At 50.9% G+C, this 12,866-nt stretch overlaps 1 pseudogene; it reads left to right on the plus strand.

Moving 5' to 3' along the window:
• The first annotated feature begins 3,308 nt into the window (after positions 1 to 3,308).
• The window catches only part of LOC113633692 (eukaryotic translation initiation factor 3 subunit D-like), a 90,225-nt pseudogene continuing 80,667 nt past the window's right edge, over positions 3,309 to 12,866 (plus strand).

Consider the following 12,866-nt stretch of genomic DNA (forward strand, 5'->3'; position numbering starts at 1 on the left):
TAGATAACTGACACAGTGTTTGAGGAAAACTTCCTGCAGGAAGTGACGCCTGAACTGTGCCTTGAAGGGTGAGTAGGAGTCAGCCAGGTGCCTCAGATCTCCCCTGGCTGACGGTGGGGTCAGGTCCTGATCAGTTACGAATGACTAGCTCTCCACCTGCAGCAGCTTCCTTAGCCATCCGCAGGCCCGTCACACGGGCAAGATAACATGTGAAGGAAGAGTCAGCCAGGCTGCGTGCAGGGCACAGTGATACAGAACCCACCCTCCTCCCGTCACACGGGCAAGATGACATGTGAAGGAAGAGTCAGCCAGGCTGCGTGCAGGGGACAGTGATACAGAACCCACCCTCCCGCCTGATGCTTCACCGAGCTTCTTTCCCTTATTCCCTTTAAAAATCGTCACGGCTGCGCAGAATCTTCCAGGTTGGTCTCAGGGCGTAAATGCTCCTTCTCCCCAGATTGCCGGCTTTTCTGATTAAAGCAACTTTCCTCTCTTTAAAAAAAAAAAAAGTAAAAATGCATCTGCTACCCCTGACCCACGCAACATCGCGCTTAGCCCAGCCCACCTTAAACGTGCTCAGAACACATACATTAGGCTACCGTAGGGCATAATCATCTGACCCAAAGTCTGTTTTATGATACAATGTTGACTGCTGCATGCAGTTGAACACTGTACTGAAAGTGAAAACAGGACGGCTGTCCGGGTACGGAATGGTCGCCAGTGTGCTGGTCTTTTACCCGTGTGATCGCAGGGCTGCCTGGGAGCTGTGGCTCCCTGCCACTGCTCAGCGTCACGAGAGAGGAGCTTACTGCATAGTTAGCCTGGGAAAAGCTCAAAATGCAAAATTTGAAGTCTGGTTTCTACTGAATGCGAATTGTCGTCACACCACTGTAAAGTCGAAAAACCCTCCGTCGAACCATCGAATGTTGGGGACCATCCCCATAGGGAGGAGTGAGTGGGGTGCCCTGGGGAGAAGGATATTGAAAGGAGCGGGGACACAGCATGGATGAAGGTTTGGGGCAAGAAAAGGCCAGGGTGGTAAGGGGGCCCATTAGGTAGAACGGTCAAACATTGCTGCTAGTTGACACGTTTCAATTTGCAAAAATGCCACTTTCATTAGGACTGACCTGTTATAAGCAGCCCAGTGCTGCCAGAGCTTCATCTTTGAAGGAGTTCCTGTTCACACTCACTTGATTCACGGAATGTGGGTTTTTTTGACTTAAAAACCATTATGGGGGCTTCCCTGGTGGCGCAGTGGTTGAGAGTCCGCCTGCCGATGCAGGGGACACGGGTTCGTGCCCCGGTCCGGGAAGATCCCACATGCTGCGGAGCGGCTGGGCCCGTGAGCCATGGCCGCTGAGCCTGCGCGTCCGGAGCCTGTGCTCCGCAACGGGAGAGGCCACAGCAGTGAGAGGCCCGCGTACCGCAGAAAAACACAACACATTAAGTCTCATGGAGTCTCCCCATTTCCTTGAGTTAATGTGAAGCGTCGGAATTTCTCTAGGCGTGTTCGAGCTTCACAGACTAGCATCTCACATCCTCACGGCAAAGGAGAGCCTCAAGGATCCCATGGTGCTCTTCCGTCCCGGACCCACTGCAAGCTGGGAATACGTCCTCTGCACTTGGCAAAGGAGAAGATAAATCAGAGCCAAAGGAGATTAGTAGCCAGGGCTTGAGGTGGGAATGAACGACCTCGGTTCCTTCCTGAAAGCTTACCTCTGTCTACCCCTGCACGCTTTCTCTTTTCAAGCCTGAGTCACTTTTCCTCCTGTACAAGGCCAGCCACTCACCAGTGGGCTTGACCCCAGCCCGTTCTGCCTGTTCTCAGCATCACTCATCAATCACTTCCTCCCCTTGTCCTTGACCTTTTGCTTCCTCCTGACCTTTTTCTTTTTTTATTTTCTTTTTTATTTTTTTTTTGCGGTACGCGGACCTCTCACTGTTGTGGCCTCTCCCGTTGCGGAGCACAGGCTCCGGACGCGCAGGCTCAGCGGCCATGGCTCATGGGCCCAGCCGCTCCGCAGCATGTGGGATCTTCCCGGACCGGGGCACGAACCCATGTCCCCTGCATCGGCAGGCGGACTCTCAACCACTGCGCCACCAGGGAAGCCCTACCTTTTTCTTTTTAGATTGCGAAGATGAGTAAGCATTTCCAATTCTAAAAACATGTTCTCTCTTGCCCCTACATTTTCCAGGTTTTGCTTTGAGTTTCTCTCTCCCTCTTGACCTTCTCAATGGTGGTGCTTGAATGAGTGGTGGATTCTCTCTGCTTCTGTGTCCTCATCTCCCATCTCTTCTTTGGTGCATTGAGGTCTGATCTGCTGACTTCCCATCCCGCTCACCTCTGCACTTCGCTGACGCCCAGGGCAAGGCTTCTGTGCTGCAAGTGACCCGGTTAACCGCGCCCACTTCTTCCTGCAGCTTCTTTTGCTCTTGGCGTCCACATCAACACCCTCGCCCTTGTTCTCCTCCTTTCCTCTGATTGACTCTTCTCTCTCCCCTGTTTGTCCTCCTTTTCCCATTCTGTCTCTTAATGAAATGTCGATGTTCCTCTGAGTCTGTCCTTCCTGCCATATGTCCTGGCTGAACACGCTCATCTTCTCTCCTGGATTTAGCCTTCATCATGAGCAGGTGACCGTCAGAGCTGTGTTTCTAGCCCTGATCTCTGTGCACCGACCATGCCAGCCTCATCCCCTGACACTCCCCACGCACGCGAAGTTCTGTTTGTACAGAACTGGCTTCCCGCAAACGCCAGGGTGCCGGGGTTCCCTCTGCCTCCGATTCATGCCAAAGCCTAGGCTGTCTCCCCACACTTGCTCATCAGTACTCATCCTTCAAGACTCAGGTCAGGCGTCGGCTCCTCCTGGACGCCTCCTGAGCCTCTGGCAGGGACCAGATAACGTCCCTCCTCCCCACGCGTATCCCCACTCTGGTGGCATCGCTTCCTGTGGTTGCCTCTTGTTTCTTCCCTTTTGTCTGGAGGCTTCCGGAAGGCGCCAGCTTTCTTGGCTTTAACCTTGTACACTCAGAGTCTGTCACTGTGCCATTCATTCATTCATTCAACAAGTAACGGGACGCACCTGCCTTCACTAGGTACCTTCCTGGGCCCCGGGGGTCTGTGGTGAGCAGTGGGGTGGGGACACACACGAAGGTCACAGCATCCTGGGACTCGTGTCTGGTAAAGCGTAGCTGGGACTTTGGTTCCAATGCAGGCAGCGTGGTCGGGGAAGGTTTCCCAAAGCTGAGACCAGATGAGGGATCAGGGTTAGCTCGTCGATGCCCTTAGGGTAGGGGGCTGAAGAGGAGGGATGTTCCAGGTAGAAGGAACACCTGTGCAAAGGTGCAGAGGTGAAGGGGAGTATGACCTGCTGGAAGAAGAGAAAGCAGCCCCGAGGCTTGACCTCATTGACCTCGTGTTTGAGGTGGAGTCTGCAGAGAAAGGAGGCGGGAGAGGACCACAGCTGCGGGCAGCATGGGGAGTGGATGGAGGGGCCGGGGGACACCCAGGGAGCCCGTCAGGAGGCTCTGCGGCGGCTCGGCTGACAGGTGATGGCACAGAGTGCTTCTGAGCTCAGACTGTGTTGATACGCGTTTGTCAAAGGTGTTAGCAGGTGCCAGGTGTTAAAGACGAGGTCAGGATGTAGGACAAGCCGGTGCTTCTCCTGGCAGACGGGTGTGACTAAGACACATAGGCATCGGATTCTGTGGGGTTTTTTTAAATTTATTTATTTTTATTGATTTATTTTTGGCTGTGTTAGGTCTTCATTGCTGTGCACGGGCTTTCTCTAGTTGTGGCGAGCGGGGGCTGCTCTTCGTTGCGGTGCGCGGGCTTCTCATTGTGGTGGCTTCTCTTGTTGTGGAGCACGGGCTCTAGGCGCATGGACTTCAGTAGTTGTGGCACGTGCGCTCAGTAGTTGTGGCTCGCGGGCTTAGTTGCTCCGCGGCACGTGGGGTCTTCCCGGACCAGGGCTCGAACCCGTGTCCCCTGCACTGGCAGGCGGATTCTTAACCACTGTGCCACCAGGGAAGTCCTAGGCATTGGATTCTGACTAAAAGCAGCCTGTGGTTTTCCCTCTGAATAGAGGATGGAGCAAAGTTTTAATTCCTAATGCTGCGACCAGGGCTTCTTGTATTGGGAATTCGCTTTTGCGTTGGTTTTGAGTGGCCGCATTGACTGCAGGTTTTTGCCGGCTTCAAGTGACAGAAAGAGAACAGATGTCCCTGTTTCGTTTTTCTCAGTTTGCCTTGATCAGAAGCAATCAAGGCGACGGGGCTGCTGCTGGGATCTGTGGGGAAATCAAGCTTCCGCTGGCCTTGGCGCCATGTAAGCTGAGAGGCGCGAGCGTTACTGAAGGCGGCCCACATCCCAGCTGGCCCAGATGCAGCCTTCCTAAGGCGGGTAATAAAGGCCGGCTCAGCAGGACAACTTAGAAGTAAATTTGTCTGTTTCTGGAAGCACGGGAGAGAGCCATGAGAAATGATATTTATGTTAGATGTTACCTTTCCCTGGGTTTTCTTTCAAAAGTCCTGATGATTTCTTTTCGTGTGGCTGCCTGGGGATATTGTTTCCAGCCCATCTCCCACAGCAGAACGAGGCTTTGTGGCTTGGTTGCCAGGGGCAGTGGGGTATGGAGGAGGGGGCCATGAGTAGAAAGTGGCTTTTCTCCTTCTCTAAAAAGAATGTCCTAGCATTTACACCTGCCCTGCTCACCTCTGGGCGTCACCTCTCCGATTCCCCTCGAGCCTCAGCTAATGTGCACGCTTTGCCTGCCCGAGGCCCTTGCTGCTCCTCTTCTTGGCACGCTTTTCCCCTAGGTTTTTGCACAGAAGGCACCTGCTCGTTCTCACATCACAGCCGGAATTGACCGTGGACACCTTTCTTGATTATGACAGCTGATTTCCTGGGTCAACTTGGTGGGGCCGTGGGGCCCAGATGATGCGGTAAACATTATCCTGGATGTTTCTGTGATGGTGTTTCTGTGGATGAGAGTAACACGTAAATGGGTGAACTTTGAGTGAAGCAGATTGGCCTCCGTAACGTGGGTGGGCCTCATCTAATTCGTCGAAGGTCTTGCTGGAACAAAGACTGGCCTCCCAAAGCAAGGGGGTGTTTTGCCAGTAGATAACCTTCAGAGCTGAACTGCAACATGGGCTCTTCCCTGGGTCTTCAGCCTGCTGGCCCTCCCTGAAGATTTTGGACTTGCCAAGCATGACAATGGCATGAACCAATTTCTTAAAATAAATCTCTCTCTCTCTCTATTCACATCCTCCTGGTCTTCTTTCTCTGGAGAGCCCTGACTGATACCCCGATCATCCCGCCCAGGGTCTCGCGTCTCCTTCCTCCGCAGGTTGCTCTGCTTTATCGTTGCCCTGTTTCCATTCAGAAGGCTTGTCACCACCTGCAGTTATCTTGTTTATTTGCCTCCTCATTTACTGCTTCTCTCCCCCAAGAAAGTGTACATACCCCAACGTCAGGCACCTTACCTGTCCTGTGCATGGTTCTAAACCCCAGAGCCTAGCACACCCTCTGGCACATGAACCGTGCTGAGTGAATAATTAAGTGAAGTGAACGCAGTCTTTTAGCTCAAAAAGAGGCATTGGAACAAAAACTTGTACACAAATGTTCATCGCAGCATTATGCCTAATAGCCCCAAAGTGGAAACAAGCCAAAATGTCCATCAACTGATGCATGGCTAAACAGCATGTAGGATAGGCACACGATGGCATGTTATCAAGACACGAAAAGGAATGAAGTCGTGATACACGCTGCAATGTGGAGGAACCTTGAAAACATCATGCTAGGTGATAGAAGTCAGACATAAAAGGCCACATGTCGGATGTTTACGTTCAAATGAAATGTCCAGAATAGGCAAGTCCGTAGAGACGGAGAGTGGCTTAGTGGTTGCCAGGGGCTGGGGGGGAGGGGCATAAAGGAAGGGGCAGTGATGGTTATGGGAACAAAGTTTCAGTTCAGGGCAGTGAGAATGTTCTGGAATTAGATAGTGCCAATGCTTGCACGGCGTTATGAGTATACCAGAAGACACTGAATTGTATACCTTGGCATGGTGAATTTTATGTTCGGTGAATTTTACCCCAATTAAAATAAAGCAGGGAGGTATCCACTCTCTCATTTAATCCTGACCTCACCTTGGTAGTGGATCCAACAGTTGATACTGAGCAGAGAGTTGAAGTGATGATTGTCCTAGAATCCCGCAGCTGGCACGTGGCAGACTCACAAATGCCATCCAAGGGTCCTTGGCCGCTTGGGTTTCTGAATCCATCTGTGTTTGTCCACTTCCTCCGCCGTGCCTCTGATTTAATTCACTCTTGCTTGCCTTTGGACTCTGCTGGTAGGCTCCTGCTCGGTGGCCTCCTGGCTTACAGTCAATCAGCCTGCGTCCTATTTTCCACCCTCCACCACAGTGACCTTTATTGAGAAAGCATGTACCGTACTGTGTTACTTTCATCCGAAAACTCCCTTACTGGATCCCCAGGGCATCCCTAACAGTGAATGCCTTTCTCCTTCTATCAGCAGTGGCCCCTTAGGTTTAAAATTGCATCACTCACAAGCCAGAAGATGGAAACAACCTAAAAGTCTGTCAATGGATGAATGGACCAATGGATAAATAAGATGTAGGACACACACACACACACACACACACACACACACACACACACACACACACGTACACACTGGACTATTATTCAGCCATGAGAAAGAAGGAAATCCTGCTGCATGTGACAGTGTGCCTGGACCTTGAGGAAATGATGCTAAGTAAGATAAGTCAGACAGAGATAGACAAATACTGTCCGATATCACTTATATGTGGAATCTAACAAAGACAATCTCGGAGAAACAGAGAATAGATAGAATGGTGGTTACCAGGGGTCTGGAGGAGACCTGGGGAGGTGTCGGTCACAGGGTACAAACTTGCAGTTAGAAGAAAAATAGGTTCTGGAGATGGAGTGCACAGAACAGTGGTTATAATCAACAATTCTGTATTTTATACTTTGGAGTTGCTCAGAGACTAGACCTTACATTTTCTTACCACAGAAAAGAAATTGTAGTTATATGACATGATAGAGGTGTTAGGGAAACGCTACAGTGCTGATCGTATTGAAATACGTAAATGTATCAAATCAACACATAGAAATGTATCTTTTCTTTTTTTAAAAAATAAATTTATTTATTTATTTATTTTTGGCTGTGTTGGGTCTTTGTTGCTGTGTGCGGGCTTTCTCTAGTTGTGGTGAGCAGGGGCTACTCTTCGTTGCAGTGTGCAGGCTTCTCATTGTGGTGGCTTCTCTTGTTGCAGAGCACGGGCTGTAGGTGCGTGGGCTCAGTAGTTGTGGCACATGGGCTCAGTAGTTGTGGCTCACAGGCTCTAGAGTGCAGGCTCAGGAGTTGTGGCACACGGGCTTAGTTGCTCCACGGCATGTGGGATCTTCCCGGACCAGGGATTGAACCCGTGTCCCCTGCAATGGCAGGCAGATTCTTAACCACTGTGTCACCAGGGAAGTCGCACATGTATCTTTTCAAATTAGTGTTTTGGTTTTTTTGGATTTGTACCCAGTAGTGGAATTGCTGGGTCATATGGTAGTTGAGTTAATTTTCTGTATATGTTGTAAGGTAAGAGTTCATCTTTATTTTTTGCACGTCAGTATCCAGCTGTCTCAGCATCATTTGTTGAGAAGTCTGTTTTTTCTCTGTTGAATAATCTTGGCACTCTTCAACTGGGTTAAGTACTAAAAAATCGACTAAGCTATCTTTATTCTAATTCTTACCAAAAGCATCCCAGCCATTACCATGATCTCTATGTTACAGTTGAAGAAGATGCAGATGGAGAGGTTAAGAAACTCGCCCTAAAGTTATATGGCTGGTTACAGGCAGAATTGGGTTGAAAATCCGGTTCTCCTGATTCCTACTTTGTTATTCTGTTATATGAGTTACATCCATCCAGCTGAATGACTATTTTATTATAAACCATCCTGCATTATTTAAAATGTAGAGAAATTATTTTAAATGGATGGAGAAAACTCTATCAAATTTTCTACAGCCCTTGAGAGTTGAGACTACACTTTCAAAATAATAATAAAGCTAGACATATTTCTAAGACTGCTTCATATATTAACTCATCTTATCCTCGCAGCAACCCTAATGAGGGCAGTACTTTTACTGCCCCTGTTCCATGCATCAGGAAAGGAGGCTTGTTGAGGTTAGATGCCCTGCTTCAGATCACACAGCTGGTGAGCGTGGCCAAGCCTCCTGAAAGCAGGCAGTCTGGCTTCTGAGTCTGGGTCCCACGCTACGGTGCAGCCTGCGCTGTAGGGGTCTCCTTGTTTGATGAATCTCCCTCTCTCTCTTAAAGCCCAGAGCCCCATACAGGGCTCAGCAGCGGCTTCTCTGTTTCCTTTGCTCTGGGTCACCTCTTAACTAACGTCCCTGCTCCCTCCGCCAAAGAAAAAGCACCCACAACTAAAACCAGAAAGGAGAAAGAGAGAGAGCAAGCAATGAATTCCCCCAAACCCCACCAGCGCAGAGGGCGTCCCGGCTCATGTATGCCTTCGTCAAATATGAATTAATTTGGTCCTGGGGCCCTGGCTGGCATTGGATGAGGCACGTGGGAGAAGGGTGGTCCCCGAGGAGCTCAGAGACTAGTGGGGACTGGCTCCAGGAAGAGCTGTGCACAGAGTTAAGTTCCGTGGAGTATTCGGTTCCCTCATGGACACTGTGATGGAGCACAGGACCATCGTGGAGAAGGTGCGTGTTCCCTTGGGCTCAGAGGATCCTCCTAAACAGAGGCAGTATTGAAGCTGAGGCTGCAGGATGAGGCGGGCTTGGCTCAGAAAGTACTGGGTGGGTGTGTCGCTGTGTTAGGAACACGGCTCTGTAGGCAGACCATCTGGGGTCAGACCCATCATCACCTCTCACAGCTCTGTGGACTTAACGTTATTTGACTTCTCGGAGCCTTTCGTTTTTGACTGTAGAATAGGTCTCAAAGCATAATGCACCTTGTCGGGTGGCGGGGAGGATTAAACAAGGTAATTCCTTTGCAGCATGCAGTGCAGAGTCAGTAGCCACTCTTTGCGGCTACTGATATTACCTGTATCGTCGTTATTTCAGGAAGACGGCGCTGTCTGTGGACAGCCTGGGGTGGTCGGGGGCAGACGCCTGGAGGGAGTCCGGAGAGGTAAGGAGGGGTCTCACATCTGCCATCATAGTGGACCTCCTGTGGTAGGTGATGGAGAACCAGCCAAGGGCTTTACAGAGGGCGATGCAGGGGTCCTGGCGGTAGGAGGGAAGCTGGGTCAGAGTGGAGGAAAGTTCATTGGTGCAGGTGGGGGGCCTGCAGAGGTGGGGGTGCCACCTCTGTGCGTGGCCAGGTCGCCCTGCAGAGATGTGGAAGCTCTGGAAACAGCAGCCCTGGTGGCACCTGAGAGAGGAGGGTCCAGGGAGAGGTGAGTGGCTGTTAGCTTTCTGGCTTTTTGGTCTCAGTGTTTAGTCGTGATTTATTGGAAATATGGAATCCAGGGGAGGGGATGACAGTAAACTGAGACATGCCTCATCAGGGGGTCAGTGGGATGCCCGGGTGGACTTGGCCAGCACGTGTTGCTCTGAGCTGCCCTTGTCCACGTCTGTGTTGTAGTCCCACTGGCGTGATTTCCTTGCGGTGGGAACCGGGCCTCTCGCTTGTCTATTTCCAAGCCCGGGCATGTGCTCCACCATCGCTCCACGGGTGCTGAACACACAGATGGGCCACCTCTGCACGAGGCTCAGAGTCACAGAACACGACAGTAGTGAAGCTTCTCAGATTCTGGACCCAAGCCCTGCTTGGCTCAGAGCTGGGGTGTGGCGGGTAGGAGCAGGGCTCTGGGGCCGACCTGACACCACCTCTGTGAGCGTGTGCCCTGGCACTAGTTCCCGAACCATCCTGTGCCTTGGCTTCCTCGTCTGTGAAATAGGCACACTCATTGCACCCACGTCAGAAGATGGAAAAAAGATAATGTACATGAGACCCTTCGAGAGGTGCCTGGCACGCAGTACCCGCTCAGCAAGCGCCCCTTTTCACTCCCTGTTCTCCATCCTCAGCACTTGGACTGGCCGGCACAGACATTTTACACAGCCTTCTTTGAAAGGAAGGGATTTAGTTCAGTTCTTCCCCTGTGAAGGCCAGGAAGCAAAGGCTTATTAACACATTTAAGAAACTAATGTACTGTCTGTCCTGCAAAATAACAGGACAGCGTGCTGCCCCTAGACAGACAGCTCAGACTGCTGTTTGGGCCCCTACTGCCTTTCCATGAGATTTTTTCATCTTCCTGCCATTTCTCCCTTCGCTCCCACACCATGGCTTGCATGGTTTTCTACCGGCCTAGGAGTTTCCGGCTGGGGATTACAGTAGAGAGAAAGGTGCATGGTGTAGGCATGCAGGGGTCAAAAGGTGGCGGCCCCCAGCCCAGAGCCGAGCATCACTTCCAACTGGCCTGCCCAGGCATGGGGCCAGGTCTGTAGTGAGCATCGTCCTTGTGTCTTGGAGGAGGTCAGAGCTACCAGTCTCAAGTCGGTGTCCCTGATGGCTTTGAAGGAAAGGGCGGATGGGAAGTTCAGAGATCGGTCTGGAGCCAGGATGGCCCCCAGCCGCCCTGAGATCAGTGCAGCCATGGGACCATGGGCTTCGCCTGCTGGCAGAGCATAGGCAGTCAGCACATGGATTTGGGAGCCAGAATGCTGGGGTTTGAATCCAGCACTACCTCTTACTAACTGTGCGGCTTTGACTGAGTTACTTAACCTTTCTGTGCCTCCAGAGACTCCTCTGTGAAATGAGGGTTAATGGTAACATCTATTTCACAGGATTGTTGCAAGACATAAAAACATGTAAGGCGCTTAGAATAGCACTTGGCATACAGTGAATACCCAGTAAACATTAAGTGTTGTTGTTCCTTTTTAATTTTTATTTTATGTTGGAGTATAACTGATTTACAGTGTGTGTTAGTTTCAGGTGTACAGCAGAGCGACTCAGTTATACATATACATGTATCTATTCTTTTCCAAATGCTTTTCCTGTTTAGGTTATTACAGAATATTTAATTGGTGCTGTTCTTATTATTATTGTTGGTGTTATTTGCCAGGACGGAAAGAAGTGGTCGGGGAAGCCATCGTGCGCTGTGCCGGAAGCTCTGGCTGGGGAGCTGGGCCACCTGGGTTTCAATCCCAGCTCTGCCATCCAGGGTGTGTGACCCTGGGCTCTCTGTACGTACAGGGACTGAGTTCTTTTAGGACACGAGCTTGACCTCTAGGCCCTCTGTGCTCTGGTCCAGCCACGTCTCCCATGTTTTCTCCCCTTTTGCCTGCAGTGCTCTAGCAGTGACTTGTGCTCCCCGCACCTGTCACTTAGTCCCCCGCACCTGCACTCTTCCAGTTGCTGTAGGCTCACATGTTCAACTCTTCTTGAGAACCTAGGGCTTGGCACAAAGTCGGTGCTCAATAAATACCTCCTGATTCACTGCTACTGCTCACTAACAAGCATGGACACCTCTTCTAGGAAGCCTGCCATGAACACGACAGGCTGGTGAGTGCCCCCTTGCATCACCGCCTTTGACCTGGTTAATGCTTAGTCCTCTGCCAGCCGTCCACTCAGGCATCACCTGCCCCCAAGAAAGTCCCTGCCCTCCAGGGCTCTCCCACACGGTGGTCCCACACGGTGGTCCTGGCTGAGCTGGGAAGCTGCACTTCTGTGTCATAGTCAGGAAGCCAGCGGCCGCTCCAGTGAGGGTACTTCTTGGGGCAAGTGGTGATGAAAACAGATCTTGAGGGAGAGAGATTTAGGGTGTGGGAGGCATGGAACAAAGACCCAGGCATGAAAAAAAAGAAATGAGAAGAAAGGTTCTGTTTGGTTGATTTTTTTTTTTTCTTAAAAGTAAAAAGCAAAGCGACAGTGGGTGTTTGAGCCGCCGAAGCGAGTATGTCTTCTTGCTTGGCTAGCTTTTATTCTGCATCCAGGGATGCAATGGTGTCTTAAAAGTTTTTTGATTTCTGCTACGAGCCCATGAGCCACTTCAAAAAGCCCTAGCCTGTCTGCCTGGGCACACCCTGTCCTCCCATCTTCAGAAAGAGTTGGGTACAAGCCTCGTGCAGCAAGAACTCACATTTAAAGCCCCTGCTGCATACCAGCGCCTGTTTTAATGGTTTTGTCTGAATTAAACGCATGACCATTGTTCCTGCTTTGCAAACTGAGGCTTAGAAAAGTTAGTGACTTGTTCTAAGTTACCAGCTAGTAAGTGGGAAATTCAAGCCTCCATCAGGTTAGGGTGGCTCAGGGCGCCCCTTCACCGTGTTCCCCTTTCCTTTCTTGACTCTTTCTTGCTCAGTAAAGGAAAGAGCTGTTCCAGGCTCCTGCCCCCATATGAAGGGTGGAAAGGATTGGGAGATCTGAGAGCTCAGAGGGGTCCCTGCAGAGACAGGCCTTGGTCTGGGCTTTTTTGATAACGTGACAAAAGGCCTTTCCAGGTCCTGGTGGTTTCACTTTCCCAGTCTTAGGTGGGGGCACCTTTCTTACCTTTTGTTCAGCAAACAAACAAACATTAAGTTTTTTTTTTTTTAAACTTTAGCTTCTGCCTCACATGTCCCTTAAACACAAAAAATAGGGTGTTGCCTGGAGGAGGACGTGCAATCCTGGGTAAAAGGGAGAGGAGAGATGGATGCAAAGAACAGGACAGACCGGGGAAGGGGCCTCAGCAGCACTGAACGTGCAGACTCTGATGAAAGTGGACAAAGGCCTTTCGGGGCCTAGGCTGACACACTGCGGCATCAAGGGGGCGTGTATAGGCCTCTGCCATAGCCCTGAGCACGTCCCTCCATGAACTGCTTC

This window comes from Aethalodelphis obliquidens, unplaced genomic scaffold (genome assembly GCF_003676395.1).
Source record: "Aethalodelphis obliquidens isolate GAN/ISIS:26980383/991018 unplaced genomic scaffold, ASM367639v1 scaffold41, whole genome shotgun sequence".
Classification (NCBI taxonomy): domain Eukaryota; kingdom Metazoa; phylum Chordata; class Mammalia; order Artiodactyla; family Delphinidae; genus Aethalodelphis; species Aethalodelphis obliquidens.